Raw genomic sequence first — 27342 nt, 5'->3', positions numbered from 1 at the left:
GGAAGTAGTTAACTCAGGTGACATGGCTCTTGTCACTCAGTTAAATCAATTAATTTGATTTGGGGAAGCTGATTTTAGCTCTACATGATTGATTGCTAATGTGTAGCAATATATTTCAGTTAAATTAAGTTATCGTCAGTTTAACTAGTTCTAACTGTCATAAGAACTGGAAGAGATCAAGTTGTGGAAGTGGAACTTCAACCACAACCAGTGATCAACCAATTAACTGATCAATCAACCCAAAATAATTTTTGCATGCAGAGAATTTGAGTTACCCAATTGAGATGGAAATTCCAAGGAAGCGTACTATCAATTGTAGCATATTCCAATGTGTACAGGTGGTGTATGCAATCAAAGGAAGACCTAATAGGCTATTACGCAATTCCAGAGTGTGAAATTCCTAAGAAAATAGGGGAAATTTCCCAAGGGGGGCCAACGCAAGGAAATAGGAGCTTAGGAAGGCTTGAAATTAGCTAAGTGTTGGCCATACTCGGTGAGTCAGGCAGAGGGATAGACTATACACTTGCAGGGTGTGCTCAAGCTTGAGCAAGAATTGTATTTCTTCTCTATTCTTTGATTAATGCAATATAGATAGTGAGGGGTTTTGAGTAGTTAATTTCCCCTAGATAAATATTTGTGCATGTGTGATGTTTCCTTTTTCATGTCTATAATTCTTGTTTTAGATGGTGAATTAACTTCGTAGATCAGTGGAGTAGTTTCAAGTCTTGTGATTTAGAAAATGTCATGAGCAGTATTGGATCTACACATTAATTTCTACATGGTATCAGAGATGGAATCACTATATATTAGATATTTCGAAGTTATTATTGCAGAATATTTGAATTTGTAGATCAGGGTTGCATGTTTTCTTTGGGACTAAGAAGATGGATTTCAATGGACTAAGGCTCGAGTATGCCCTTGAGGGAAGCTTGAATTATGTTGCATGGAAATACCACATGAAGGCAATACTAGAGGATAATTGGTTGAAGGAATTCATTGATAATGCTATTCCAAAACCAACAACATATTATGCTAAGCATCTAGCAGAATGGAAGAAGTGTGTTTCTAAGGTGAGGGGGATCATTTTGGAGTGAGTATGATACCATATTGTCTCTAATATCCATGGGAAAGGGACTCTGTATGCAATGTGGCAAGCTCTGACAGATTTGTTTAGGATATCAAGATGCAGAGCAACGAGACCATACCATAGTACCTGATCAAGTTCACACAGTGTCATGATGAACTTGGTCAAGTTGGTGTTACTGTAGCAGAGGATGATTTGGTGATCTTAGCCCTTCTAGGCCTTCCCAAGAGATCGAACAGCTACCAAGATTCAGTGAATGGGAGGGAGAAACTACCAAATTGGGAACGCTTGTGGTTCGATTTGGTATAGGAGGAAATAAGGCAGAATACCAGAGACGAGACCTCATCCAAGGGTGAGGATGAGGAGAACTGTATCTTGGTTGGAAAGGAAAATAAATTGAAAGGGAATAAATTCCAATCCAAAGAAGAATCTAGTCAAGGGGGAAAGAAGAAATACTTGTCCAAAATCAAGTGCTTTCACTGTCACGAATTCAGGCACTATGCAATGAAGTGTCCACACAAGAAGGAAATCAAGAAGACCACAGGGAGAGTAGCGGTTGAAGCCTTGGCTTCACAGTTCGATCTATTTTACTTGCATTACATGCATGGCCAGCATGGTGATGGGAAGTGTGTGGTATCTCGACAACGGTGCCTCGTTCCATATGACAGGGAATAGAGATTTTTTCAGTTATTTGGAAGAGAAATATTTCAAAATTCCCATCGAGATGGGAGATGATGGAAGGTACAATGCGACCGGTATTGGCACAATCACATTTTAGAGGGAGTCAGCCTCCCCTCACAGGCTCAAGGATGTGATGTTTGTACTGGGTCTAAAGAAGAATCTTGTCTCCCTCGTAGTTTTGGAAGATCACAGCTACGATGTGATCGTCAACAAAGGAAAGGAATTCCTAAGACACATTGCCACAGGATAGGTGAACCAGATCAGGGTTTGTGTGAAGAACCTCTACAAGCTAGATGTGGAGGATTGTGCTACATTGAACACAAAGGTGGAGAAGGTGTAGAGTCGCAATGTCGGTGAACTATGGCATAGAATACTTGGCCATTTTCATCATGGCACTTTGAAGATCACGCATCAGATTACCACAGGCCTCCCTAAAAGAGCACTAGAGAAGCAGGACACATCCAAAGGTTGTACCTTGGGGAAGTACACAAGAGCCACTTTACATGCAAGACAGCAAAGCACATGTAGTCCTTGAAAGGATCCACTCTGATGTTTGTGGAACTTTCTTGACAACCTTCATTTCCAGGCACAAGTATTTTGTTATCTTTATTGGTGACCATTCACAAAAGCATTGGATATTCTTCATGTGAAAGAAGGATGATACTTTCTCCAAGTTATTAGAGTTCAAGGTGCAGGTGGAGAAAGAAACGAGCAAGAATATGAAGGCTCTTAGGAGGGATAATGGAGGTGAGTTCATGTTGAATGAGTTAAAAAAAATTAAGTGAAAACGAAGGCATTTGATGAGAGTTGACAGCACCACAACCCATAGCAGAATGAGGTGGTTGAGAGGAAGAATTGAAGCATTGTTGCAGCATCACAGGTGATGTCACATGACCAAAACCTACCTCTTGACTTGTGGACTGAAGCATGAAACACAACGGTCTATTTGCAGAATAGGAGTCCTCATCAGATTCTTGGCATGATCACACTAGAGGATGATTTCTTGGGGAGGAAGTCAGATGTGTTTCACTTCGGGATCTTTGGAGCCTTTGTCTATTGCCATGTCTCCAAATTTTCAAGGAAGAAGTTAGATTTGACATCATAGTTGGGGGCATTTGTGGGTTACACAGAGACTCCCCACAACTATCATGTGCATTTTCCATCCCTCAAAATGATAGTTGTGCGACGAGATGTCAAATTTGATGAAGACAAATCGATGCAGTGCTCTCTTGAGAGGAAGCTTCAGGTCCCACCAGAGGAGGATATTTTAGCTCAAAAGGAGGAGCCTGAAGATGTTGTGGAGCAACCACAAGTTGAGGAGCAGAGAGTGGAAACAACCACTCAAGCATAATCATCCAGAAAAGGCACGAAGAGAACCAGAGAAGTTGAGAGACTAGTGTAGGATGTGAGGGAGAATATGGGTGCTCCTTCAAATTAGTGCAGGTAGAGAAGTTCACTAGATCGGTACACTGGATACATGGCTCTAATGACTAATCTAGTAGAGACGGAGCTATCCTCTTTCGAGGAAGTAGTAGAGAAACTAGTATGGGTTGATGCAATGGTGGAGGAGCATGAATCCATTGTGAAGAAGAGTGTTAGGGATGTGATCCCAAGACCAATAGACAAATTAGTTTTGGGTTCAAGATGGATCTTAAAGGTGCAGCAGGTAGCATATGGAAGCATAGAAAAGTGAAAGGCAAGATTTGTGGCCAAGTGGTACTCTCAGGTGGAGGGGATTGACTATGGGGAAACATTTTCTCTTGTAGCAAGGTACTCATCCATCAAATTGATTCTTTCTTTGGCTACACAGGTGGGGTGGAAGATCCACCATATGGATGTGAAAAAAACATTCCTCAATGGAGTTATTAAGGAGGAGGTGTATATCGAGCAACTAGAAGGCTTCGAGACTTTTGATCAAGAGTTGTTAGTTTTTGTAGTGTTGGATGTGTTCTAGCCACAATATTTTGTGGAGAGGCTAGAATGCATGAGATCTCCAAAACCCAACAATTGTTTTTGGAAATTCCACCTAGAAGTGTCTCAATTAGATTATTAACTGATTTTTAAATAATTCCTAAGTATAAAATTAGGGAATATGGTTAATTAATCAGTATTAATTGAGATAAGGTGAGAATCATCTAGAAACTCACACATATCGATCCAAAGATGATCCTAGCCATTGATTAAGTTTTAATCTTCGTTGTTTGTTCTCCAACAGTGGATTATAAGAAGATATCGATGTGGTGATGGAGAATACACTTGCGCAATTTGATTTCCTTGGCAGATCAATTTCCTGAGCAGTAGCATTCAGTTGTCAGAGAAAGCCAAGGATTGAAGCAATGAGTGAGGGGCAGGGACAATGATCTGGAGGAAGTTTTTCAAGATATGGAGAGTTAGCAGCAAGAGGGCAAAGTTTTCCCAAAGAGGCAGCACAGAGGACTACACATTTGCTTTAGAGAGGGCAGTTCGATTTGCTGGGGGAGAAAATTTGTTCTCAGTTCTAGTGGTCAAAAAGAAGTTCCAAAGGGCCAGAGAGATGATTTCCTCAGTAGCAGGAGGCAGAATGACTTTATCAGAGACCAGTCAGAGGCTTGACATCATAGAGACTACGTAGTGCAATGCAGAGGCTAACACAGAGGCTTTAAGAGGTTGAGTTATATGTAGGCAGGTTGTGTAAGGATTGCTTGTGAAGAAAGGTTAATTCCCTTCAATAATTTTGCCCAAATTTTCCGGTTGTGGATTACTAGTTTCAGGCATCCATATTGTACTCATATTTTCACTACTACATAATAATAAAAACCCTCACTGTTGCACCAATTTTCCCAAGTTGGGTTTTTCCGAGGACAATTGTCCAAAAATAATTGTCTCATATTTTATGTGTAGAAAATCCTATAGATTCAAAAGCTCAAGCAATTTACTAAAGCAAAAGACAAGAATCTACTTCTACTCTTTACAGCAGAAGCCCATAAAGATCGATGAAAACAATAATTGATAAGAGGAAGATAAATCAATGGCACATAACACAATAAATATTCGGGAAAGCTACAGCTCAAAACCCCACTATCTACATTTCATTAATCAGAAATCCAAGATTGTAATACAATGTTTGTTCTCTCAAGAACAATCCCAGTACTCCGTATGATCAATCTCCCTGCTCATAAGCAAGCTCAAGCCAAACCTTAGCCTCTTTTCCAACTCTCCAAGCCCCTATTTCATTGCACAATTCCTATAGTTGGTTAGCCTATCTTAAAGGGAAATTAGTGCATCCAAAACTGCACAATCCCTTCTAGGTTCCTGATTGCATGCACCATTTGTACAACTCAGAAAATTATACAACAAATAGTGTATTTCCCTGCACTCTAGTCTCAATAGGGTCTTTCTCAGAATCAACATGCATGAGTTTTTGATGAGGGAATCTTCAGTTAACTTTAGTAGCACTAGTTAATGCATTAGTGCACAAACTGACTGTCAACTCACTATTAGTTCCTCAAACAGTTTGGAACTAATTTAATTGGACCTAACTCAATAAACTGAGTTAACTAATTACAAATCATACTTAACTCATCCTAGCCCCTATAAAATAGGGAGAACATACACATGACTTCAGAAAGAATTCCAACTCAAAATTTCTAATTTAACTAAGTCAGGTCACTTTAGTTAACTATTACAAGTTGCTATGAGAATAAAATTTGATTTTAATTCTCAGTGTAATTCAAGGATGAATTAAACTAGAATTTCTAGATTCTATTTTTATCATTTCTTGTTGCTATTTTCAACACTCCCTCTCAACAAGAAAGGAATTCAAGTCGATCCCGATCCTAAACCTTTGGAATGTTTTGCATGCAACACTTATATCTAATGTTGTTTCTCCAGCAACTCTAGAAACAAAAAACATCCAACTTGAATCAGAATGATGCCTCTGTCATCAAAGTCTCTGATTCTTATTGCCTCTGTCCACTAAAAACTTTGAGCTTATGTTGACTCTACCTTTCTGCACTGTTATCAACCCTTCTCTGCTCTTCCTCAATATCTGACTGCTCTAGCCTCTATCACTTTGATCTCTGACTACATCAATCCACTAATTCCTCCAGCTACTATGTACTTTGGGATCCTTTAGCAAGGTAACATCCATGAGATAAAACCTCTCAATGGACCCTACCCAATTTCACCCCTCTTGGGACTATCACTTCACATCGCCCCACCTCACACCTGGAGGTAAGGCTGCATGTGATCCCTCTACCTACCTGGCTTGAAAGTTCCCCCTATTGGAGTTCTCTGCACGACTATATGCCTCCACTCGGTCTCCTCTTAGCTTCCCCAATTGTGGCTGCTCCACAATTGTCTAAGACTGCTTCTGAGATAACTTCTTCTCTGCTTGAGTGGATCTCTCCACCCGTCTCCTCTCAGCTTCTCTAATTGTGGCTGTTCCACAATTTCCTGAAGCTACTTCTGAGACTTCTTTTGGGGTTGCATGTTGAGAGGTAATTTACTCTCCCTCTCAACCACCAAGTCACTAACCTTTTCCTTGCTCCTCAAGGCTTTGCATGCACCTTGAACCTCAAGAGCATATAGTTTCTTGACCCATGCACCGATTTGTTTAACCTGTCCTATGGTGATGTGTCCCTTACTAAAAACCACATCATAGCCACAGTCTTCCAATACCACGACTGAAACAAGATTCTTCTTTAGTCCTGGAACATACATCACATTTTTTATCCTAAGAGGGGAGCCAGACTCCCTCTAAAAGGTAATTGTACCAATCTCGGTAGCTCTATACCTCTCATCATCTCCAAACTTTATGTTGTGCTTAAGTTCTTTCTCCCCAAAATTAATAAAGAGATCTCTATTCCCCATCATATGGAATGAGGCACCGTTTTCAAGATACCACATGCCTCCCATGATAGTGTTGGTCATGCATGCAATGAGACTGAAATAAAGTTCGAATTGTGAAGCTAGAGCTTCACTTATTGCCACTACTTTCGGCTCCTTCTTGCTTGCTTTCTTCCGTGAGAAGTTCTTGGCCTGTGTTGAAAAGGAACGCACTGCCAAGGAGAAGGCAGAACAGGAGCAGCACAAGACCCTGAAAGGTGAAAACTCACCTTCGTCAGAAATAGAAATAGAAGATCTTACAGGACAAGGTGGCGGAGACAAGGAAGGGCAACGCACCCCTTTCATTTTGAAAAGGCATGAACTAGAGAAGCAAGGTGGATCGCAGAAGAAGTAGAAAGCTCAGAAAACATAGGTTGATCCCATGGTGCTCACAAAAAGCGATCTGGATGAGATCAGTGATAAAGTCAAGCACGTCGCAACAAAAGTGCTACAGCAATACATGCAAACATTGGGAGGAGTTTAGAAGGATCTTCGAGAGTTGTAGCTTCAAGCAACCAATATCTAAGCAGATGTCCAGAAAGTGGTGGCGCATAAGAAAATTTGACACAGGGTCAAAGTACAAGCGCTAAGATGGTTCTGTGGCCATATGATTTGTGATTCTTCCCCTTGCCTGCAGGTTTAGTCTGCGTCGACACCAAGGAACAGCACGCCCTCCTTGACAAAGTCCCAAATATGGTCCTAAACCTTATCGCGATATCACTTGATTCATTGCATGCATTACTATAGGGAGTTGTGGAAAAGCTTCGCATCAGGGAATAACAAGCTCTCAGTGCTATTAGTGACATCAAAGTCAATAACCAGTAGTTGTTCGTTAAAAATACACAGGTTCTGTAGGAGAAGGAGATGCTCTAGGCACATAGTTCACGGCTAGAGTCAGCAGTCACGGAGGCATGTGGAACAGTTCCTGAGCTTCATATCCCTAAGGATACACAACGAGAAACAAAGATCAGAAAACTAGTTGTTGGTGTGCACGAAGCCAAAGCTTAGGTTAGTTGAGTTCAGTTTGAACTCAACATGAAGATCACTGAGCTACAATTAAAATTGCAGCCCATGACTCCACCAGAGGCCTGGGAGCAGTGCAGAGCCGCGATCAAGGAAGGAACGGCCACACTGGATGCCACAGTTGTTGACTGCACATCAATATTTTACCAAGCCATGGAGTTGGTAACCAATCTGCAAGATCCAAACATGTAGACACTAAATACAGAGATCAGAGAGTTATAGTCATAGTATGATGAAGTTAGGGCAACAGCGCACTCCATCGCACCAACGCAGCACCTTGCAAAATTACAAGAGGGGAAGCAACTCCTAGCGCAGGTAGAGGTGACACAGAAGAAGAAGGTCTTGGTTAAGGCCAGGTTGTAGCCTTAGTTAGAGGAGGCTTATCAGGTTATAACCACTATTTAAGATAAGCTAAAGGGCTTGTAGCAGACACAACAGACAATGAGGTTGGCCGCAGAAGGACCAGCTACAGAGAAGTTAGTTGAGGAGGTTAAGTAGGTAGCCACTTAGAGTGCTGCTGAATTTTCTATGATCCAGGTCGAGCTAGGGGATTTTTGCAGCAAGATCGCAGTGCCAGTCAAGTGACTCAAGTATGAGTCACGATATTTGTGTTGAGGGTCTATTGGGATGGGATCCCTTGGGTCAATTTTAGGGTTAAAATAACCCAAGTTTTGATGTATTTTTTGTAAATAATGTAAAGTCTCCGCGATTTGGGGATGTAGAGCGCATAGATGATTAGGAGTCAAAGGGGTTTTTGCCCCTTGTTTCTATAAATTTTATGTCGGTTTTGAAATCCACCCATGGTCCACCGACCATGGGATTGTATGAAAAAGGCTATAAATAGGTGTGCCTTAAGGAGTCTAAGGCAACTGATGGATGTAATGAGTCAGTAAGAAGAAAGTGATAGTGCAAAGAAGTGCGTCAGATAGAAGAGGAAGGCTCTACAACTGAGTGCGCATATGCCTAGGTAGACTCTGCAGCTGAGTGTGCGAGCCCCTGCAGCTTAGTGTGCACAGTAGTTTTGAGTTTGTAAATCTTAACTGAAGATCAATAAAGAAAGTTACTAAAGAAATCCTGTGTATATTTGTTTATCTCTGTTTACTTATGTTTATGACTTATGATGTTGATGGATAATGTGTTTATGGAATATTGATCTAATGATGCGCGGTTCTCTTGAATAAACCTTAATAGATGTACGCAATTCATATTAAATACTTTCGCGAAGACTGTGATGAATTATGTTATGTTTACTAAGTAACTCAAGTAGATCTACGCAAACACTAATTTAGGGTTGTTCTCTGATGTGCATAAGTGGATAAACAACTACTAAGGGTTCGCAAAAACTAATCGTAGACCTTCACGAAGGTCTAGAGGTTGTTTTAACAGAGTTACAGTACCAAGCCCTAAGGGCTTGTCAATCTACGTGAAGGCAGATCTGAGGTGCTAAAAGACATCACACTCATCTATGGATGTAGAAACTTGGTTCTTGCATCCCCCCATACTACTTTGGGTGAGACTATAGCCTGTGCTACGCAAATTTTTGCTGAAAGGGCCAGTAGTGTAGGGATTTGTTCGTTGGTGCAACTAACTTTGAACCTAGGTCACGACCCCCAAAGCCAAAAATACCTGTGCTCATGATAGTGAAAACACTTGACTTTCGTCAATTCCATCTTACTTCCGCCCTCCTCGCCTTGGTACTTCTTTCCCTTGGCCTTCTTTGCCTTTCTCGCTAAGTCAAAATCCTCTTCCACTTCCTTGGAATAGGTCCCATATTTGGTGTTCCTCCTGATCTCCTCCTGCATCAAATCCAACCATAGTCATTCCCAATCTGGCAACTTCTCCTAACCATTGACAGAGTCCTGATAATTATGCCAAATATTTGGGAGTCTTAGAAGAGCAAGACTCACCATGTAATCCTCAACAATCGTGATTCCAACACTTCCAAGTTCATCACGACATTGAGTGAAATTGGTCAACTAGTTTGGAATTGAGTTTCCCACCTCCATATTGATTTTTCAAAGTTTGTCTTTTAGAGCCAACTTCCTTTGGTCACTATTTTTCTGGAAAAGGTCCTTCAATTCCTTCCACATAGCATGCAGAGTTTCCTTCCCATGGAGACTCGAGACAATGTGGTCTCGAATGCCCTCAAGGATTATCCGGCTTGCCCTTGCCACACACTTCTTCTATTCAGCCATATTTTGAGCATCTAATGTTGATGGCTTAGGAATGTCCTTATCAATGAATTCCTTCAAGCCACTATCCTCCAACATAGCCTCCATCCTTTCCTTCCATGCTATATAATTCGAGTTTTCATCCAAGGCATACTCAATCCGCTAACCGTAGAACACCATCTGTCGATCCTAAAGTATTTATTGCAAATTAGAATTTCACCTATAACCCTGAACTCAAAACTTTGAAATCTCCTCTAGTATATTTTTCTCAGCTTCGATACCATTTAGAAAATCATGTACATTCACAAGCTCATGAAATTTACTAAAGAAAAAGACAAGAATCTACTTCTACTCTTTACAGCGAAAGCCCATAAAGATCGATGAAAACAATAATCGACAAGAGGAAGATAAATCAATGGTACATAACACAATAAATATCTGGGGAAAGCCACAGCTCAAAACCCCACTATCTGTATTGCATTAATTAGAATCCAAGATGATAATACAATGCTTGTTCTCTCAAGAATAATCCACGTACTCAGTATGATCAATCTCCCTGCTCACAAGAAAGCTCAAGCCAAACCTTAGCCTCTTCTGCTACTCTCCAAGCCCCTATTTCATTGCGCAATTCCTATGGTTGATTAGCCCAGCTTAAAGGAAAATCAATGCATCCAAAACTGCACAATCCCTTCTAGGTTCAGTTCCTTATTGCATGCACCATTTGTACAACTCAGAAAATTATACAATAAATAGTACATTGTCCTTGCACTCTAGTCTCAATTGGGTCTTTCTCATAATCAACATGCATGAGTTTCTGATGAGGGAATCTTCAGTTAACTGGAGTAGCACTAGTTAATGCATTAGTGCACCCAATGACTGTTAACTCACTAGTAGTTCCTCAAACAGTTTGGAACTAATTTAACTGGACTTAACTCAGTAAATTGAGTTAATTGATTACAACTCATACTTAACTCATCCTGGACCCCTATAAAATAGGGAGAACATATAAATGACTTCAAAAAGACTTCCAACTCAAAATTCCTAAGTTAACTAAGTCAACTCACTTTAGTTAACTATTACAAGTTGCTATGACAATAAAATTCGATTTTAAATCTCAGTTTAATTAAAGGACAAATTAAATTGGAATTTATGGATTCTATTTTTGTCATTTCTTGTTGCTATTTTCAGCATTATGTGTGTGTGCTAGCATTTCTCAGTTTCCAGTGCTATTTTATTTCCACAGCTTTTATTTTTGAAGGTTGCAATGTGTTTATTTCAATGTTGTAGTAATAAGCTAAATAATTAATTTATTAGTTAGGAGAAATAATACTAGTTGTTGCAATAGGACTCTGGTTTTTGGAATTTTCACATGGTATCATAGTGTAGTTGATCATCTGGGGAGTTTAGAGGTGAAATAAGGAATTTTGTTGTTCATTAAAAGCAGCAGGCCAAAATTTCTAAGAGTAGCGCAGTCCTTTGCCAGACAGGCTGAGTTGCTTGAGGAAGTTTGATTTTTTTTAGTAGAGGCAAAAAATTTGATTTTCCTAATTGAGTGATTCCAAAGGTAGAGGGAGCAGCTCAGATTTTCGTTGGCCATATTTCTAGATGGACGCAAAGGGTTTTGTAGCAGTTCTCTAGAAAAAAACCAGCATCAGGTGGAAAGGAGAAAATTACACATAGAGGGAAAATTTTCCTCAGGGAACTTCAAGTCTCAGAAGTTTGATTTTTTCCTTGTAGATTGGTAGTAGTTGTGAGTATATCTTCTCACTCCATAAGGGAGTGTGAGTAGTAGAGCAGCAGCGAAGAAGAAGTAAAGAGAGAGTTTTCAACATTTTCAAAGATGACCACTGTAGGGCTAAGATATCAAGATCTCTTCCAACATTGCCATCTAGAAGGTTAGGATGCCCTTATTTCTAGATGAATATGGCCTAAAAGCATACATTGATAATGTAGTGACAGTTCCCTAGGATACATATCAGCATAAATAATACAAGAAGGAGATGGCGTGGGTGAAGCGATTGATCCTATAAAGATTCTGGGATCATATAGTCTCACATAGAGATGGAAAAGATACTACCAAACAAATGTGGGATGCTCTCTCCACATTACCAAGGAAATTTCAGGCAGCGAAAGATGTTTCTTGAGGAGAAGTTGAGATGCATTTGGATGCAAAAGGGGGAAGGCATAGATGCATTCCCAACTAGAATTTAGGAGGTCCAAGACCGACTGTCAGTTGTTGGGGTAGCGCCTCAACCCATGGAGCTAGGGCGATTGGCACTCAACAATGTCTTAGAGGATTGACAGGTCTTTATCCAAAGCATCTTGGGCAGAGATAGGCTACTAGAGTGGGACGAGATGTGGGCCAATTTGCAGTAGGAGGAGTTGACATGAGCTATGTTAAAGAGCTCTATCAATGGCAGTAGTAGCAGCGGATCCAAGGTAGTAAAGGAGGAGGAGAATGTGGCCCTAGCATCTAAGGGTCCCAGTCAAGGGTAGGGGGAGTAAAGAAAGAAGAAGAAGGATTTTTCAAAGGTTAAGTGCTTCATGTGTGTTGAGATCAGTCACTATAGTACCCAATGTCCTCTCATGAAGAAGGACAAGGAGGAGGAGAAGGACTAGTAGGAAGATTCTTTAGAGATTGACAGTGTGTCCTCCATGTCGGAGGAAGACTTCCTGATGTTCGCAAATATAGCTCTAGAAGTGAGATGGGGTGATTTGGTAAAATAGTCCCAAGGAACTACAGAGATTGGGCAAGGACCTTGAGGAGTCTATTATCACTCCTCCAGATCTCCAAGGCTGAGTAAGAGTCCAGCTGAGTTAACCACAGACCAACCTTTTGACTTGGTAGCTAGTCCTACCAAGCCAGAGAGGGCTCTCTCCAAAGAATCACAACCAAGAGGGCTGGATAGATTAGGGTTTTATCCTAGATATGGTATCTTAGGGTTTGTTTGATTTGATTTGATTGGCATAGTCTCTATATGAGTGAATTAGGTTAGAGAGTGAACTAGGTCAGGGCAAAAGAGAATCAGAATTGTAGACATTTGATGGGGAAAGGTAAGAAAGTTACTTTAACACTTTGTAGTATAATGATGAAATGGTGTAGACTGGTGAGGTGCTAAAAAGAGCATGAAAACCATGAATTCTTTTTAAACTAAAGAAATGAAACAATTTATGATGATTTCCCCAAAACAAAGCATAGAAGATGAATTATGCTTATCACACCTTGAAAATCAAACATATTTAAAGTGAAATGGATCATGAAAGGTAAAAAAAATTCATACATATGTAACTGAAGAGGAAACAATATCAAAATACCATGCCACAGGAATCCCACCAAAATAGTTGCAACTCATCCAATATATTTCATGCCAAAGTCTGAAATACTAATACAACATCCAATAGAGTCCAACCTATAGAGTGACTAGAAATTTACATGATATAGGCCTCAAACCAACTCATCCTAGCCTCAGGGCTCGAATCCATGAGAGGAGGATCAGTTACAACAAAAATTGAACTGATAGCTAGAGTGTAGGGTGGTCAAAGTGACTCATCCCTAACTTAAGCAAACTGATTCATTACAAGTCATGGAGGCCATTTACCTAATGTACTTACCCTAGGTAACAGTAAAAACATAATAATTACATCAACCACATCAATTACATCAGTAAAACATTGATTTCCCATAGGTAAAAATCAATTTTGTATAAGAATAGTGAAAAACTGGGCCAACTGTCAAATGCGCAGCACCAGTGTCAAACATGCAACGCTAGTGTCAAACACACAGTGCCATCTTCAAGCTCACTTTTACCTACCTTCCTGATGTCCAAATTTAGCCCAAGATAGCTCATTGGAAATATTATCCTGTCTAGTTTCCAAAACTACCCTTGGTTTTTAAAATGGGCTTGATTTGACCCTCCAAAACTCCATTCTCCTAAGACTACTCAAACGTGCAGTGCCTGGTCTAGAAATGAGGCAGAAACATGATTTTTAGGTATTTTTTTCCCTTTTCACCTGCCAGTTTTTCTTTCCAAGGTTAGAAACATGGTTTTCTTGGATGTCTTGGTCCTTCTAAATCCACTAGTGGATTCCATTCCTCCAAAAAGTGGCTCAAAAAAGTGTGCATCACTTAGGGCGTTGCGTGTTTGACCAAACAACTGATATGGAATTGCCTCAAAAAAGACAGGAAAGACAATTTTACAAAAAATGAGCGAAGAGTCTTAAAAATTGGCTAAGAAGCTAATGTTTGATGTTGCTAGGAATGGATTGAAGCCTCTACAAGTATATAAAGCTTCTTCTTCTCTCCTTGGTGAGTTAGGGCTTCAATTCTTGCCCTAGCATCCTTGAGCTTTGCCCTTGCTGTTTGGTTTCTTCGGCAATAATACTTTGCCATCTTTCTATGAATGTTAGTGTCTCTTTTTCCCTTGTTAAGGGGATTTTCAATATGGTTATTCACCATCTCAATCCAATGCTCCCGGTTCTCATTGATCATTTTGGAAAATTGTTCATTTAGGGTGAGCTCATTAGCTAGTTTAGCCTCTTTCTATTTTTCTAATTCCAATGCTCTTTTTAGGCCTCTGGTCCTTGGACTTCTTCTTGGCACCTCTTCCTCCAACTAGTCACTATATTCTCCATATGCTTCATCAAGTAAAGCCTTATCCTTTTTAGCCTCCCTCTTTGACTTGATGAGCTGAATCTCCATGAGCTCATGTTTGGTCTCAAACTACTTGTTTTCCTGCTCATAGTATGAGATGATGTAATTTTTCCCTCTGCGAGTTGACCTGGAGCTCTCCGATGAGTGCATCCTTTTATTTGATGACAATTCTTGTGTTCTCACTATCATCATGCTCACTTAGGTCAACTAAGTCAAAATCGTGCTCTATCTCATGGAGGTCCTTCTCCTGCTACTGGATCTCTGTCTCTGTCATCTTCTCCTTGCCCTTCTATACCTGCTTTGCTAATGAAGAAGGCAAGGCCCCTCCCACAATCTGTGGGGAAAACACTTTCCTATGTCCTCTCTGATAAGTATGTGTCAAAATGCCCAAATCATCCCCTTTAGGCTTGATGACCTCATTCTGTTCTATGTGCTCTTCCTCTCTGAATTCATCTCTGTTAGGTGAATGAATATGCTCATGGAATGGTGATGATGGAGGTGATGGTGAGGCTAACTCATCAGATGAGGATGAATGATCTATGGGCTGAGATGGAGGAATGGAGGTGGAAGGATGAGATGATGAAGGGATGCTTTGAACATTCTGAGTAGATGAATGAGTGAATATGGGATTAGCTATGAAGGTGCTCCAAGCAATGTTGAGTTCCTTGAGATGATAAAGGACTATAATTTTAATGAGGGAATGATGAAAGAGACTCTTCATTTGATCTTTATACTCCCTCTTTTGGGAAATGTAGGCCATCTTCTCAACACTCTGGAAAAGATAGTAGGGTATATTGAGCATTTTTACCCTAGTGAAATGCATTAAAAGCCGGATGTGATAAGAATAGAGCCTAGAAAATCTACCTTCACATGAAAAATATTTCATAATAATCTTCATCATTGGGGCATATCTGTCAAGGAGGTGTGAAAAAGGAAAATAGCCCCTTCTTTCATTTCTATACCTTGGTTTCATGTAAGGCTCATAATAATGCCTCTCCAAATCACCTTGTTTAAACCATTTCTCCCCAACATCTGGGATCCCGGTGGCAGCTGATATAATGGCAGTAGATAGAGTAAAAGTGATACCTGCTAGAGTGACCTGGTTGTCTTGGAGTTTAGATATGAAGAGCCTAGTCAACTCAGGATGGTGTTGGACTGCCTGAACTTGCTCACAGAAATCATAACAACCTAGCCATTTGAAGGATGTCACAGTCATAGGGGATGCTAAGAGTTCCCTAAGATCTGTGGGCTCAAATCTGTGTATCTAGCCTCCTTTGTGAGCTTTCTTGACCTCTGTTTCTTCTCTATCTATTTCCTCTTCCTCATTGTGTGGTTTGTATTCCTCATCTTCCATGGTGTTTAATATCAAACCCTAGGGAGGTGTAAGGTAGTGGGAATGTAGTTTTTTGGAAATAGGAAATGGGGAAGGGTAAATATGAAGATGATGGGTGAAGGGATATATGTAATGGAGGGGGATATAGGGTAGTAGTATGATGTCTTTGGGATGGGGGGAATTTTTTGCAATATAGGTGGTTTGGGAGCCTAGTTAGTTGTATCACCTAGGACTTAGGGTTTTGGGACAAAGGGTTAGAGGGTATCTGGGATAAAAAGGTTTAGGGAAAGGGAAGGAAGGTGTGGGGAAGTGTATAAAAGGGATTGAGAGTGCAAGGTAGTTTTTGGGGGAGATCTAGGGTTTTGATATAGAATTAAACCAAACATTCAATTAAACCTTTCAAACACTTTGGGAGTGATATGAGGAGGAAGAAAAACACATTCATTAGCTGCTACTTACTTGTTCTGAGGTTGAATGCTTTGAAGGAGCTGAGGAGGTGACTGTAGCCTTCCTAGTCAAATGCGTAGCGCCAATCAGAGTGCACAGTGCCTCAAGAAAGCACGCAGTGCCTTAAGGAAGCACACAACACCAGAAGAGAACGCGTAACGATGGAAGAAAATGCGCAACGCAAGAAGAAAATGCACAATGCCTACTCTGTTCTATTGATTTTCACCCTTAATTATGAAATGGGTCTCTTGGGGTTTGCTCAATCAGTGGTAAGAGGCAAATAAAGCTGAGTTTGAAGCCAAGAAGTCCTTTACAGTTGAGTGAATTTGATCTTTTAAATTTAAAACCCACTTTATAATGTTTCATTTCACCTATTTGACCTCTTTGCTAATTCCTTTAAGACTTTTTCCTTTGCAGCTAGATGATGTTGAGGTTTTGGCAATCTTTACATTTGAATTTTGCTTGGATGATATTGGCAATAGAGTTTGAGTAAACAGCTAGGAATAGTGACTTATTACATATGATAAACATAAAATTACATAAATAAATAAAATTATTACATCTCTCTTTTTGAAATAAAATTACAATCTGAAACAAAACTTTTACTTTTGGAATGAAAATTAGAGATCTGGAAACCATAGTTACATGTTTGCAAATCCTTTTTGAATGAAAAAGGGATATTATTTCTTTCACTCTCATGCTTTTGTTGGCCTTATGCAGTGAAATGGTGTTTTTATTGGACCTTGAAAAAATGAAACCTAGTGACCTAATGGGACCTTGAATAACCAGACTTCATGTAGACTTGACTGACATAAGACATGATGAAATGAGCTTTTAAAATGAATGTATGCTCAATAAGACACAGGAAGGTGGGCCAGCAAATATTGATTTTTTGAGGGAGAGTGGGATTTTGACTTGGGCTACCATCAGTGAGTAAATTTTTTACATGAGGACCTAGGTGGAATGATAAAAAATTACAACATGGGACACTAATATGATATAAAAGAGGAGTTTTGATCACTGATTGCAGTATGCAAATATTGACTCTAACAGAGTCCACCTCATGGATCAATACCTTGCTAGAATGACCCACAATATTCAGTAGCAGGATGGATTATTGGAATTTGATGCAATTAGTACCAAAGTGACAGTTGCATACTAGTAGTAGTTAGATACTGAGGAGCGCAATGTCATGTTGATAGTAGAGCAGGTGGCTCAATGCAAAGTTAGAAGCAGCAAATATTCTTTAGTGATAGTACAGATGCTAGTAGTAGTCAAAGACTCGGGAAACAGATGCATCATAGTGAACAAAGTTGATTCGATATTTTGGATTTTTTTCAATTGCAGATGTTGTAGTTGTAGTAGCAATAGATGAGAGAGAACCACAGTGCAGATGCAGCATTGGCAGTACTATGGTAGTGTCAACAGCAACAAAGATGCAATGTATATCATATTTGTGCAATGGTTAGTGGGCAGCAGCATCCAAACATCAACAACGTGACAGGATATGATATAGAGACAAAGTGTTGTCGCAGGGTGTGCAGCACTAGAACACATTCCTTTCTAAGAGGGAGTGTTATTTTTTGTAGCATTGTATGTTTTCTAGCCACGAAATTTGGTGGAGACGCTAGAATACATGAGACCTACCAAACCCAGAAATTGTTTATGGAAATTCCACTTAGAATTGTCTCAATTAGATTATTAACCAATTTTTAAATATTTCCTAATCCTAAACTTAGGGAATATGGTTAATTAATCAGTATTAATTGAGATAAGGTGAGAACCATCTAGAAACTCCCATGGATCGATTCAGAGATGATCCTAGCCATTGATTAAGTTTTAATCTTGGTCGTTGGTGCTCCAACAATGGATTATAAGAAGAGATCGATGTGGTGATAGAGAATACACTTGAGAAGTTTGATTTCCTTGGAAATTTACTTCTTGAGTAGCAGCAGTCAGTTGTTAGAGAGAGCCAGAGATTGAAGCAGTGAGTGAGGGGAAAGGATAGTGATATGGAGTAAGCTTTTCTAGATCCAGACAGGCAGCAGGAAGAGGGCCGAGTTTTCCCATTAACACAATGCAGAGGATTGCACAATTGCTTCAAAGAGGGAGCTTTGATTTACTGGGGAGAAAATTCGTTCTCAGTTCTAATGACCGGATAGAGGTTCCAGAGGGCCAAAGGGATGATTTACTTAGTAGAAGGAGGCAGAATGAATTCATCAGAGACCAATCAGAGGCCTGACATCATAGATATTGTGCAATGTAGCGCAGAGGCTGATGCAGAGGCTTCAGGAGGCCGAGTTCTCTATAGGAAGATTGTGTCAGGATTTCTTGTGGAGAAAGGGTAATTCCCTTCAATAATTTTTACCATATTTTCTTACTATAGATTTCTAGTTTCAAGCATCCAGATTGTACTCAGATTTTCACTGTTGCATAATAATAAAAACCCTCACTGCTGCACTGTCTTTCCCAAGTTGGGTTTTTTAAGGGACATTTGTCCAAAAATAATTGTCTCATATTTTATCTATATGTGCCAACATTTATCAATTTCCAATGCTATTTTATTTCTATATTTTTTATTTGTGAAGGTTGCAGTGTGTTTATTTTGATGTTGTAATAATAATAAATTGAATATTTAATTTATCAATTATGATAAAGAATACCAGTTGCTTCAACAAGATTCTAGTTTTTAGAATTTTCACAAGAGTGTCATGTGTGCAGACTCAAGTGAGGGTTGTATGGTCTCAAGCAAGCACCCCGTGCTTGGTACACCATGATCGATAACTATCTCACCAGTTTAGGATTCACCAAAAGTGAAGTAGATGCAAAACTCTATCATATTTTGGTAGAAGGTAATTTATTGATTATTGTTTATATGTTGATGACTTTATCCTTACTAATGATGAGCAGCTGATCAGAACTTGCAAGGAGGACCTTGCAAGAGAGTTTGGGATGAAGGACATGGGTCTCATGCACTACTTTCTTGGTTTGGAAGTATGGAACGACGATGGGGAATTGTTTGTCTCTCAGGGAAAGTATGCCAACAAGATACTTCAGAGGTTACGCATGGACAGGTGCAAACCCATGGAGACTCCTTTAGAGAGCAACTAGAGGAAAGAGGATGCCACTTTAGGTGAGGAAGTGGATGCGACTATTTACCAGTAGTTGGTGGGTTCACTCATGTATCGCGTGAACACACGACCAAACATGTGTTATGCATTCAACCAGATGATTCAAGCTATGGTTAGGCCAACCAAAATTTTTTGGAGGGAAGCTAAACATTTTCTATGATACCTCAGAGGCACTACCCAATTTGGACTTTGTTACAGATGGACAAAGGGAGTGAAGTTGTGTGGCTTCATCGATGCAGATTAGGAAGGAAGACCATCAGACTACAAGAGTAAATTCGGTGGAATTTTGAGTGTTGTGTCCACAACAGTTTCTTGTTATAGCAGGAAGAAAATATCATTAGCACTCAGCTCAGCAAAAGCAGAATACGTTGTTGCAAGTCAAGCATCATGTGAGGCGATCTAGATGATAAAGATACTTGTTGGCTTGTTTGGTCATATGATGGATCCTACTGTGATTTACTCTGATAATCAAAGTTTTATCAAACTCTTTGAAAATCCTATTTTTCACGATCGATCTAAGCATATTGATATCAGGTATAACCATCTACGGGATTGTGTGCAGAGGCAGATTATGTTGTTGCTGTACATTCCAACATAGGAACAAGATACTAATATTTTGAGAAAGGCCTTGTCAAGAGGGAATTTCAAGTTCCACAGGTATAGGATAGGGGTGGTTTATAATCCCTTTCTTGTTGAGAGGGAGTGTTGAAAATGTAGCAAGAAAATATAGTTTTGACTTTTCCTTGGTCAGACTAGATTAAAATTCGAATTTCTATTTCAACGGAATACTTGGAGGTAGTTAACTAAGGTGACATGGATCTTGTCACTCAGTTAACTCAGTAAATTCAAGTTTGGGAAACTTGAGTTCAGTTCTACATGATTGATTGCTAATTTGTAGCAATATATTTCAGTTAATTTGATTTATTGTCGGTTTAACTAGTTCTAACTGTCAGAAGAACTAGTGCAGGTCAAGTTGTGGAAGTGGAACTTCAACCACACTCATTGATCAATCAACCCAAATAATTGTTTCATGCAGATAATTCGAGTTACCCATTTGAGATGGATATTCTAAGGCATTGTACTATTAGTTGTAGCATATGCCAATGTATGCAAGTGGTGCATGCAGTCAGAGGAAGACCAAAGGCTATTGCTCACTTTCAAGAGTGTGAAATTCATAAAAATTAGGGGTAATTTCCCAAGGGAACAATGTAAGGAAATAGAAGCTTAGGAAGGCTTGAAATTAGCATAGTGTTGACCAAGTTCATTCAGTGAGGCAGAGGGATAGGTTATACACTTACAGGGTGTGCTCAAGCTTGAGCAAGCATTGTATTTCTTCTTTATTCTCTCATTAATGCAATATAGATAGTGAGGGGTTTTGAGTCGTTTCTTTCACCTAGATAAATCGTTGTGCATGTGTGATTTTTCCTTTTGCATGTCTAAGATTCTTGTTTTAAATGGTGAACTAACTTCCATAGATCAATAGAGTAGCTTTAAGTCTTGTGATTTAGAAAATTTCATGAGCATTATTGAATCTACACATTAATTTTTACATGGTATCAGAGCTAGAATCACTATAGATCAAAGATTTCGAAGTTGTCATTGAAGGAGATTCAAATTTACAAATCAGGGTTGCAGGTTTTCTCAAGACTGAGAAGATGGATTTCAATGGACTAAGGCTCGAGTCTACCCTTGAGGGAAGCTTGAATTATGTTGCATGGAAGGACCGCATGGAGGAAATAGTGGAGGATAATGGGTTGAAGGAATTCATTGATAATGATATTCCAAAACCAGCAGCATCTGATGCTAAGGATCTAGCAAAATGGAAGAATTGTGTTGCCAAGGCAAGGAGAATCACCATATTGTATCTAATATCCATGGGAAAGAGAATCCATATGAAATGTGGAAAGCGTTGATAGATTTGTTCCAGAATAGTAGTGACCACAGGAAATTGGCACTCAAGAACAAGCTTTGAAATATCAAAATACAGAGGAGCAATACCATTCGACACTACCTGATCAGGTTCACACAATTTCATGATGAACTTGTTCAAGTTGGTGTTGCTGTAGTAGAGGATGATTTGATGAGCCTTGCCCTTCTAGGCCTTCCCAAGAGCTAGCACGGCTACCAAGATTCAGCGAATGGGAGGGAGAAACTACTAAATTGGGAACACTTGTAGTCTAATTTGGTACAGGAGGAAATAAGGTGGAATACCAGAGATGGGACTTCATCCAAGGGCGAGGATGAGGAGAACTATGCCTTGGATGGAAAGGCAAAGAAAGTGAAAGAAGAAAAATCCCAATCCAAAGCAAAATCTATTCAAGGGGTAAAGAAGAAAGACTTTTCCAAAATCAAGTGCTTTCACTGTCATGAATTCGGGCACTATGCAATGAAGTGTCCAAGCAAGAAGGAAAGAAAGAAGACCATGGGAGGAGCAATAGGTGAAGCCTTGGCTTCATAGTTCAAGCTTGATTTTAATCTCATTGCATGCATGGCCAGCATGGTGATGGGAAGTGTGTGGGATCTCGACAGCAATACCTCGTTCCATATGACAGGGAATAAAGATTTTTTCAATGATTTGGAGGAGAAGGATCTCTAGATGCACATCAGGATGGGAGATGATGGAAGGTATAGTGCGATCGAGATTGGTACAGTCACCTTTTAGAGGGATTCAAGCTCCCCTCTTAGGCTCAAGGATGTGATGTTTATACTGGGCCTGAGGAATAATCTTGTCTCCATTGCAGTTTTGGAAGATCGTGGCTACGATGTGATCTTCAGAAAAGGAAAGGCATTCCTAAGACACATAGCCACAGGATAGGTGATGTAGATTAGGGTTCGTGTGAAGAACCTCTACAAGAAATATGTGGAGGATTGTGTTGCATTGAGCACAAAAGTGTAGAAGGTGCATAGCCACAATGTCGGCAAACTTTTGCATATAAGACTTAGCCATTTGCATCATGACTCTTTGAAGATCATGCAACAGATTTCCACTGGCCTCCCTAAAGGAGCACTAGAGAAGTAGGACACATGCAAAGGTTGTACCTTGGGGAAGTACACAAAAGCCACTTTCCATGATCGGGACAGCAGAGCACATGCAGTCCTTGCAAGGATCCATTCTGATGTTTGTGGACCTTTATCGAAAGCCTCCACTATCAGGCACAAGCATTTTGTTATATTTATTGATGACTATTCGCGGAAGTGTTGGATCTTCTTCATGTGGAAGAAGGATGATACTTTCTCCAAATTGTTAGTGTTTAAGGCACCGGTGGAGAAAGAAAGAGGAAAGAAGGTGAAGGCTCTTAGGAGCGATAATGGAGGTGAGTTCATGTCGAATGAGTTCAAAAACTTCCGTGCAAAAGAAGGCATTTGACGAGTGTTGAAAGTAGCCCACAACCCTCAACAAAATAGGGTGGTTGAGAAGAATAATTGAAGCATTGTGGGAGAAACGTGGGCGATGTTACATGACCAAAGCCTACCTCTGCACTTGTGGGCTGAAGCATGCAACACAATGGTCTATTTGCAAAACCAGAGTCCTCATCAAATTCTTAGCATGATCACTATAAAGGAGGATTCCTCGGGGAGGAATTGATCCGGACTTAAATAGGAACGAAAAAAATTACAGAGATAACCATAAACACAGATATGCAGTGGAAATAATACTTCATTTCATTAATGTAATATACTGAAATATGCTTACAAACAGTAATGGAAATAAACTAGCTAGGGCGATGGTAGCTTATCTCTGAGAAGAGATGTGGTGGCTACATGCCTCTGAACTGTGTTACAATGAGGCTTTAAGGCCTATTTATTGTTGAGAAACAATGGAAAACCCTTAACATTCCAAAACCTAACCCTAGAAGATGAAACGCCAAACTGTGGGCCCCGTTTGGGTAAATTGGTACACCAACTTCCCGGGGTCGTAGCTTTGGCATACGATCTCCATTTGACGCGTACAATAGCTCGTTAGAAAGATCTATCCGAGCACTACCACTTTGGGAAGCAACATGAACCCATGTTGCCCCATATTTCCCCAAAAAAAAGGTCGTTTAGGGCCTCAAAACGGCTCCGAAAGTTCAGGACCCAAAAAACTGCTAAAAATAGTAAGTTGTGCTACAATTAAGGAAATTGAAAATGCTAAGAGAAACAATGGTGGGGGTCTAGGTGGACTTAGCAGGTGGCCACCAATATCCACCTGGATCATTCCTCCCCCCTTAGGAAGCAATGGTCCCCATTGCGTTGAGTTCCTCCATGAGATGAGGAAACTTTTGCTGAACTTGTTCCCTGGTGAGCCACTTGCCCTGGTGAAGGAGTTGGCCTGCTTTGACAACTCGATACAGTTGGATATTCTGTTGGCGAGTGTTCTTGATCTGTGTGTCCATGATTCGATCAGTTGCAGCTTGTTCCATGCAATCTGGATTTAATTCTATGGGTGTGAGCTGTTCTGCAATGTCGGATGTGTCTAGCAATGGTGGAAAGTATGGCCGAAGGCAGTCCACATTGAACACTGGGTGCAGGCCAAGGAATGGGGGAATGCTGAGCTCAAATGCATTGTCTCCCATAGCCTTAGTAATGGTGTAAGGACCATATCGGAGTGGTCTCAGTTTCCGATAGGCTCCAGTAAGGCGTTCCTTTTGCAAATGCAACCAGACTTTGTCGCCCACCTGAAACTTGTCTGGCACCCGATGTTGATCATGTCGCTGCTTGTACTTGGCATTTGATTTCTCCAGAATGTCATGGACCTGCTAGCGAATATGTTGGATGCGCTCAATGAAGCTGGTGGCCTTATCTGTTTCGGACTGGACATGAGCTGAATTTATGTGAGTAGCTGCAAGTGGCATGGCCACATCAATGAGGCATAGTGGCTAGAATCCCAAACCCACCTGAAAAGGGCTATGGCCAGTGGAGCTGTGAAGAGCTCGGTTGTAGCTGTGTTGAACATAGGGGAGGCTCTCGTCCCATGTGCGTGGATGCTTTGAGTTATACATGCGCAGAATGTGCACAATCATCCTATTGACAACCTATGTCTGGCCATCAGTTTGAGGATGGAAGGCTGTGGACTTCGTGAGTTTGGTGTCCAGCATTGACCAGAGACTGGACCAAAATGTGCTGAGGAACCGACTGTCCCGATCTCAGATGATAGACTGTGGGATCCCAAAGTGCACCCACACTTGTTCAAAGAAGAGTTTAGCAGTGGCTTCTGCTGTGATATTGTTCTTGCAGGCCGCCATAATGGCCATCTTCGAGAACCTGTCGACGACCACAAAAACACAGTCATTTCCATGCTTAGTGGAAGGAAGGCCTGACATGTAATCCATGGAGATGGATTCCCAAGGACGACTAGGGGTAGGCAACGGGGCATAAAGGTTGTGCTTCTTGATGGTCGATTTGGCAATGGCACAGGCAGTACATGATCTGATGTACTTCCCAACATCCTGTCGAAGATTCGGCCAATAGAAATAATTTTGCAGTACTGCCACTGTTTTCTCGACCCCGAAATGCCCAGCAGCCCGACTGTAGTTTGCTTCCCAAATCATCTTGGCACGCTCGCTTGAAGGAACACAAAGGTGACCTAGGTGGCATAACAGGGCATCCTGGAGGTGAAAATCTGGAACATGTTGACCCTCCAAGAGTGTTTGGTATGTGTGGCCGAATTCTGGGTCGCTTTTGTAGAGAAGTGGCCAATCAGAAGTCTCGTGCCCACAAGAGTTGAGCACGGTGGTTAACACCATGCTCGGTGGTCGACTGAGGCAATCTGCAACATTATTGGTGCTGCCCTTCTTATACTTGATATTCAAGTGGAACTGTTGTAGGTATGTAGACCACTTCTGATGGCAATCATTCTGCAATTTCCCCCGGGTTTGTATGAACTACAGGGGTCGGTAGTCTGTGTGGATGACCGTTTCCTTCCCCAAAATGTAATGCTTCCATTGTCGACAGGCCTGCGCAATGGAATACATCTCTTTATCATAAGTGGGGTACTTCCGGACTGTGTCTGAAAGTGTTTCACTATGATATGCCACTGGATGTCCATGTTGAGTAAGGATTGCCCCAATAGCATAGTCAGAGGCATCTGTCTCGACCTCAAATGGTTGTTGTAAATCTGGTAACGCGAGCACTGGTGCTGTGCAGAGGCGATCCTTCAACTCTATGAATGCCTTCTGTTGAGATTCAAACCAAAAGAATTTTGCTTTCGCCCCTCCCTTGGTGACTTGACTCAAGGGCCAAGTAATATGAGAAAACCCCAACACGAACCTGCGGTAGAAGTTGGCAAGACCTAGAAAGTTGCGGAGCCCTGTTAGAGTGGTTGGAGATGGCCAATCCCGAATGACTTGGATCTTGGCTGGATCCACATGCACCCCCTGTTCATCAATGATGTATCCCAGATACTGAACCTGGGTCATTCCAAAAGTGCATTTCTCCAAATAGGCACATAGCTTGTGTTGCCGCAGTGTTTGGAGAACCTGTTGGATGTGGTGGAGGTGCTCTTCCCAACTCTGACTGAAGATCAGAATGTCATCCAAGTATACTACTACAAATGAGTTGGTGAATGGCCGCAAGATGTCATCCATTAGCCTCATGAAGGTTGCAGGAGCATTCGTCAATCCGAAAGGCATAACCAACCATTCGAAAAGGCCCTCCTTGGATTTGAAGGCAGTCTTCCACACATCAGAGGGTTTGATTGGTACTTGGTGATATCCTGACTTCAGATCGATCTTGCTGAAATATTTCGCCCCCTTTAGTTGGTCCAGGAGGTCATCAATCTGCAGCATCAGGTACCTATTATGGACAGTGATCTTGTTCAGCGCCCGATAGTCAATACAGAGTCTCCACGTCCCATCCTTCTTCTATACCAACACGATCGGGCTCCCACAAGGCGATGAACTTGGACCGATGTGACCTTTCTGCAGGAGCTCCTGAATCTGCCTCTTCATTTGATCGTTCTCTAGAACGGAGTGTCAATAAATTGGTCCATTGGGTAGCGGCGCACCTGGGGTTAGATCGATGGAGTGCTTGACCTGACAGTGCAGAGGAACCCCTGCAGGGGAGGTGAAGATGTCCTCGTACTCCTCCACGACCTTGTCCATCTGTAGTTGTCGTGCAGAGGGGCCCTGTCTAGAGGCCGCGGCCACCGTCTTCTTCTTTCCTTGAGGGCGTATCATCAGGAAAACAAATTTCCCGGTTTTGGAAATGAGCTTACTGCATTGTTTTGCAGTAATCAAAGAGATGGCGATAGGTGGTGCTACCTATGGTATCCTATACAACTTATTTCCCAATGTAATAATAACAACACGGGGCCTTGATTCATACACAACATGTCGCTTCCATAAGTATGGTTGTCCTAATAATACATCACAAACTTCAAGGGGAGCAATGTCACACAATACCTCATCCGTGAAGGGCTTGATGTTGTATGGAAGGCGACACTGCTGGCTCACGCGAAGATCTCGTCCTTGGTGAAGCCACCCGATGGTGTACGGTTGTGGATGTGTTGTGGTCGGTAAGCCCAACCGCTTCACGACCTCTGCCGAAATGAGGTTCTTTTGTCTCCCGCTATCAACAATGCACTGTATCGGGGAGCCCTTTACCCACATCTGGGAGTGGAAGAGACACTCCTCCTCCTCTGGATCTTCGGGTTCATTTTTATGGATCTTGGCAGTAGCAACAGTGGCATTGGGATCTGCATCAATGATCTGCTTCCCTTTGTCATTCCCCTTGTCGGGTTCTGACTCAGAGTCGGAACATGCATCTGATTCTGAAACCTTTAGCTCAGCCACCAGTCACTGCTTGGCCCGAAACTCACTTTTGTTGTGAGTGGAGCTCTTATGGAACTCACACCATTTTCCCGTGTCCTTTTTCGGCTTCGCGGCACTGTTCTTTGCTTGCAGCTTCAGCGGGTTGTCTTGGGCTGCCCCGCCTCGGCTTTGTCCTTTGTTCTGTGGTTTAGGGGCACCTTGCCC

This window comes from Pinus tabuliformis, chromosome 4_2, assembly GCF_031772625.1.
Source record: "Pinus tabuliformis cultivar Carrire ecotype Pingquan chromosome 4_2, CPIR1, whole genome shotgun sequence".
NCBI classification, from domain to species: Eukaryota; Viridiplantae; Streptophyta; class Pinopsida; order Pinales; family Pinaceae; genus Pinus; species Pinus tabuliformis.
This window is presented reverse-complemented; position numbering follows the sequence as displayed.